Raw genomic sequence first — 6,995 nt, forward strand, 5'->3', positions numbered from 1 at the left:
GTGCAGTATTTTAGGATTGTACACATATGGCTGTATCAAAGGGGACTGGAAAAAAAAAAAACAAAGGGGACTGGAGTCCAATAGTATCTCTTGTTAAAACTTGTGTGAAATTTGAAAGTATTTGCTTCTGTGAAGTAGTTTGGAGAGGAATAAAAACAGAGACCTAGGTTTTGTTATAACCTTTTTTAACACTATTCTAGCTTTCAAACTGTGCATATGCCACATTTATTAACAATAAACTAAATGTTAGGTTAAAATTATTTTTAAAAATAAAACAACATGCTTTGTGGGAAATCATTTTTAAAAGTCATGAAAGAAAGGAAGGAAGCTCTCCAAGGCTATTGGCACTCTCATAAAGCGTCAAAAGAGAAAGGTAGAATTACATTTAAAGAATAGTTTGTTAGGCATTCTAGCAGAATCTTCCTAGCATGGAAATAGAAGGCCCTGTTCATACCCTCAAAGACTTTACATGTAGGTCCCCTCAGAGGAAGGTGAAAATAAGTACATAAAATAAAGTGTAAGTTTTAACATATGATAGTATGTTAATGATGACAATCATTAACATGATGACATTTTTAAATGTCTTTTTTACTTAAATTCAATTATTATATAAATTATTATTATAAAAATGATGACATTTTTAAATGTCTTTTTTACTTAAATTCAATTATTTAACATATAATGTTATTAGTTTGAGGTAGAGTTCAGTGATTCATCAGTCTTATACAACACCCAGTGCTCATTACATCACATGCCCTCCTTAATGTCCATCACCCAGTTACCCCATCTCCTTCCCCTCTCCCCTCCAGCAACCCTGTTTGTTTCTTATGATTAAGAATCTCTTATGTTTGTCTCCCCCTCTGATTTTATCTTGTTTTATTTTTCCCTCTTTTCCCCTATGATCCTCTGTCTTGTTTCTTAAATTTCACAGATGAGTGGGATCATATGATAAATGTCTTTCCGATTGACTTATTTCGCTTAGCATAATACCCTCTAGTTCCATCCACATTGTTGCAAGTGGCAAGATTTCATTTTTTATGGCTGAGTAATATTCCATTGTGTATATATCACATCTTTATCCATTCATCTGTCACTGGACATCTGTGCTTTTTCCATAGTTTGGCTATTGTGGACATTGCTACTATAAGCACTGGGGTGCAGGTGCCCCTTCAGATCACTACGTTTGTATCCTTTGGATAAATACCCAGTAACACAAGTGCTGGGTCATAGCGTACCTCTATTTTCAACTTTTTGAGGAACCTCCATACGGTTTTCCAAAGTGGCTGCAGCAGCTTGCATTCCCAAGAGTGCACCAAGAGTGTTAAGAAGGTTCCCCTTTCATAAAATCTTTTTTTTTAAGATTTTATTTTATTTATTTATTCATGAGAGACAGAGAGAGAGAGAGAGAGGTAGAGACACAGGCTGAAGGAGAAGCAGGCTCCATGCAGGGAGCCTGATGTGGGACTCGATCCCAGGTCTCCAGGATCAGGCCCTGGGCCGAAGGCAGTATTAACCGCTGAGCCACCTGGGCATTTAACAATGTTTTAGGGTTGAAAATAAAAGGAAAGAGTATATTGGAATGAGTCAGAAACTGTTTTGGGGGAATCGTGTTGGAAGTTGAAAGATACCTATGACTTTGGCAGGAAGAGAAGTGGCACAGAGGACCCCCAGTCTGAAGGCAGAACATGAGCAGAGGCTGGAGACAAGAATGGACAGAGGCTACATGGAATGACCTTGGCTGTTGGGGTGGGAGGGCTAGGATCCCAAAGAGTCACACTGACAAGGCACCACCCATGCTGGGTCCATAAGCCTGGGGGACAGTAAATGTTTCTGAGCCAGAAAGTAATAATAATCACAGTTGTGCTTCAGAAAGATTAGTCTGGCAAATTCTACAGGGAAAATAAAGAGCAGACATCAGAGACGAAGCAAAAAAGATAGACCAAGACATAGAAAAAGCCTGAACAGCAGAGAGGCAGTGTCTTGGCTCCTCACTGGTAGGAGCATTACAACATGCAAATATGTTTCAAAATCACCCCAATTTCTTTCTGTCTAGTTTCTCCTTCTACATCGTCTTCCTCTCTGATCTCGGCTCATTTCCTCATCTCTTCCCCTCCTGCAGAGCCAAGGATATCCCTAACTTTCCTAAGGAAAAGGAGCCATTCCGTCATTCTGTGCACATTTCATTTGCTCCTATTTGGAGCCCAATCTGAGACATAAGCCACCCTCAGAGAGCATAAATGAGTTCCTGGGATCTTTGCAGAGGTGTTCCCTCAACCAGGAGGCAGTTGGGATGGCAGCATTTTGACCAGGCCATTGTGTGCAACCTGCAGATGTCAGTTCATTATTTCCTATAGACCTTCTTTTCCTCTTTTATTTTTATGTTTTTTGAGAGAGAGGGAGCCCACGCACACAGGAGTACATGCAAGCTGACCAGTGAGGGGGTGGAGGGGGCAGGTGGAGGAAGAGAGAGATGGGAAGCAGACTTTCTACTGAGAATGGAGCCCTATGTGCTGGGGGTGCAACCTCATGACCCTGAGATCATGACCTGCACAGAAACCAAGAATTGGATGCTCAACTGACTAAGCTACCCAGGTGCCTCTTATTTTGAATAATACATTTTTCAGAATTGAAACAATGGGTTCATATAACTTCAGTGAGCGTCTCTTAAGAACTTTGAGTTTAAAGGTTACGTTAAGTGGCTCTTAGGGAAAAATAATAATAAAATCACAGGAAAGGCACTGGATCTCCATACAACTATTGTTTGATTAAGGAAATTACAATTAGGGAGGCTTCCTTCATAAAACATAGAATTATGAAAACTTCCTTAACTTTAACAAATATAAACTGAGTGGCCTCATAGACTCCAGACATAATCTATCATCTGATCTCCCACGACTCAGTTGATGTTAGGATCCCTCACAAAATGAAGGAACATTAAATACTAACATAGAAAGTGACATAAAAAGATGCGTGCTAAGAAATGATAAAGCAAATTCTTCTTAGCTAAATAAATACAGGGAAATGTTTTCCCTCAGGTCAGTCACAAATTTTACAGTGCAATTTAGCAGAAGTGAAAAGTAGCTCAGGAAAGATTCACATTTAATCTCTAAATGTCCTTCTAGCCCTAACAGTAACTGGCTTTCCAGTAACTCAATGCTGAGCCTGGGACTATAACCCCCCAAATTCCTTCAGTACGAAGTGCCAACTGAATCCCTGTTAAATGGAACTCTTTCCACTCTGTATGCTTCCATGTGGAAGGACCTCCATCAGAGGAACACTACTGGTCTCTGGCCTCATCCATTTACAGTCTCCTTTGCAGTAAAAGGGCGTATATTTACATGCGACAGACATCAGTCCACATTTCCCAAATAAGGAGAGTTCATCTATTATAAGATTATAACCACAGAGGAATCCATCTCTTTCTTTTTCCTCACTCACTTCTTCCCTGATTAAAGTACCTGACCAGTGAATTTGGAAGAAGGAACAAAGCATCCCACCCCATAACTTTCATTTCCTGTCTAGAGACTTGTGTTCTATTCTACTTTCTGGTAATGGAAAATAACTTACCCTGTGTGAGAGCTCTCATTGTGGAGCTGTGCCAGTGCTCTACAAAAAAGAGCTAATTCCAGGTGAAAGTTTAGCAATCCCATTTGACTAGAGACCCAAGCCACCTTCTCCCAACAACTTCCCTCAACAACGAAGGGGGTGTTATTTTATTTTATATGTACCCACCTGACTACTGAGTCTATCTACCAATCAGAGCAGAAGGAAGTACTAATTAGGGACTCCCTAAAATCTCAACGCACAGATAGTAGAAACATTTTTATTATACCAACATTAATTGAGAGGTGTTGAGAAGGAAAGCAGCTCTTACAAAGATATGGTCCTAAAGGTTTTCATAGTAAAAGCTCACCAAGTATATCTTTGTTTATAATGTCAATTTAGATCAACAACTCACTGACTATTTATTGTATGCAGCATCTGCAGTGCAAATAGAAACTGTGTATGGTGAAGAAGAGAAAGTTATACAGAGATAAGCAAGACGTCCATAATCTACTGAGAGCACAGAGACACACAAATAACCTGGATACAAAACAAACCATGATAAGTGATATAATAGATGTAATAACATTATAGACAAAAAGCTGTGACATTTTTAACAAATAGTGCTGAGACAGTTGAATATCCACATGCAAAAGAATGAAGTTGGACTCCTATGTCACACCATACACAAAAATTGACTCAAAATGAATCAAACAACTAAAACTCTTCGAAGACAATGTAGATGGTAATCTTTTTCATCTTGGATAAGGCAATGACTTCCTTCTGCTTACTGTGGTAAAATAGACACAACATAAGATTTATCACTTCAGCTATTCTAAGGAAGGGGTGCAATTCAGTGGCATTTAGTACATTTATAATGTTACGCAACCATCACCACTATCTAGTTCTGGAACATTTTCATCAGGCAATGGCTTTTTAAATATAACACCAAACAGGGGATCCCTGGGTGGCGCAGCAGTTTGGCGCCTGCCTTTGGCCCAGGGCACAATCCTGGAGACCCGGGATCGAATCCCACGTCGGGCTCCCGGTGCGTGGAGCCTGCTTCTCCCTCTGCCTGTGTCTCTGCCTCTCTCTCTCTCTGTGTGTGTGACTATCATGAATAAATTAAAAAAAATTTTTTTTAATAAAAAAATATAAATAAATAAATAAATAAAACACCAAACATACAAGCGACCAAAGGAAAAAATAGATAAATTGGACTTCATCCAAATTTAAATTTTTTTGTGCATCAAAGGACACTATCAAGAGAATGGAAAGACAGCCAGCCCACAGAATGTAATAAAATATTTGCAAATCATGTGTCTGATAAGGGTCTAGTATTCACAACATGTAAAGAACAATTAAAACTCAACAGTAAAATAATAACACAAATTTTTCAATGAGCAAAGGGCTTAAATAGACATTCTTCCAAAGAATATATACAAATAGCCAAGAAGCACATGTAAACATACTTAACATCATCAAAGAAATGCAAATCAAAATCACAATGTAATGTGATGTAATCACCACGTTACATCTACTAGGATAGCTATACACAAAAAAGAGACAATAACAAGTGTTGACAAGCATGTGGAGATACTGGAACCTTCCTACATTGCTGGTGGGGGTGTAAAATGGTGCAGCCATAATGGAAACAGTTGGACAGTTCTTCCAACAGTTAACACAGAGTTACCATATGACCCAATAATTCTACTCCTAAATATATACGAAGATAATTGGAAACATATGTCTACAAAAAAATTTATACATGAATGTTTACCCCAGCATTATTTATAATAGCCAAAAAGTGGAAACAATCCAAATATCCATCAACCAATGAATGGATACATAAAACATAATATATCCATATAATGGAATATTATTCAGCCATAAGAGAAATGAAGCCCTGATTTAGGCTACAGTATGGATTAATCTTAAAAACATTATACTAAATGAAATATGCCAGACACAGAACACCTTATTTTTTTTATTTCATTCATATGAAGTATCTAGAATAGACAAATAATAGAGACAGAAAGTTGTGGTTGCAAGAGAATAGAGGAGGGTCGGATGGAGAGTGACCACTAATGATAACAGGATTTCTTTTGGGGGATGGTGAGAACATTTTAAAGACAAATAGTGATGATGATTGCACAATTTGACTATACTAAAAATTGCTGAATTGTGCGCTTTTAATTATTTTTTTTCTTAATGCCATGAGGGAACAAAAGAAAAGAGAAACACAGTGGAGCAAAACACAAACAATTCCCAATGGCCCTACAGGCCAGAAGCAAAAAAAAAGTATAAATTAAAACCAAACACATTACAGTGATTATACTGATATTCATCACTAATAAACTCTCCATGTTTGGAATTTTATTCTAATACAAACTGTTTTTCTTCTCAAAAGATCTTTTGCAAATGAGTGACTCTTTCTAGGCCCATATATCAGTATACCTCAGTCTATCATATGACCAACTACCATTTAGGTAATTTAAAAAATATACTCTCATAAATATAATTAACCAGGCACCCCCGGTGGCGCAGCGGTTTAGCGCCGCCTGCAGCCTGGGGTCTGATCCTGGAGATCCAGGATCGAGTCCCGCATCAGGCTCCCTGCATGGAGCCCGCTTCTCCCTCTGCCTGTGTCTCTGCCTCTCAGTCTCTCTCTCTCTCTCTGAATAAATAAATTTAAAAAAAAATACTTATTAAGGGATCCCTGGGTGGCGCAGCGGTTTGGCGCCTGCCTTCGGCCCAGGGCGCGATCCTGGAGACCCGGGATCGAATCCCACGTCAGGCTCCCGGTGCATGGAGCCTGCTTCTCCCTCTGCCTGTGTCTCTGCCTCTCTCTCTCTCTCTCTGTGTGACTATCATAAATAAATAAATAAATAAATAAATAAATAAATAAATAAATACTTATTAAAAATAAATAAATAAATATAATTAACAGAATATAAGTTGTAAACTATACAGTATCAGTCTAATTTGTTCATACATAGTATGTATGTTGTCATGGTGACTTCAAACCTATCACACTTTAGATAATAATTTATAACCCAGAATCATATAGCTTTATGCTTTATAATGTGCCTTTATACACATCTTCTCATTAAGTTCTCACCATAATTCTGTGAGGTAGGCAAGACTGGAATCAATATTCCCATTTGACAGATTAGAAAATTCAATCTCAGGAGAATTAAAGTGTTTTGTCAAATGTCACATGGCTAAATGGCAGAGCCATGACTACAAATCAAGTCTTCTAACTCCTAGGCTGGTGCTTCTGGCAAGGCTCCCACCTCCAACTAGACTCACACAGCATAGCTGACCACACGACAGATGACAGGACTACTCCTTCAGTCTGTCTGAGATCAAATTTCCTTACAACATCCCATACACAATCCAACCTGGAGTCAAAAGGCCTTAGCGTGGTCTAAGCCAGAGGAAGAGAACTC

Source organism: Canis lupus, chromosome 2 (genome assembly GCF_003254725.2).
Source record: "Canis lupus dingo isolate Sandy chromosome 2, ASM325472v2, whole genome shotgun sequence".
Taxonomy (NCBI): domain Eukaryota; kingdom Metazoa; phylum Chordata; class Mammalia; order Carnivora; family Canidae; genus Canis; species Canis lupus.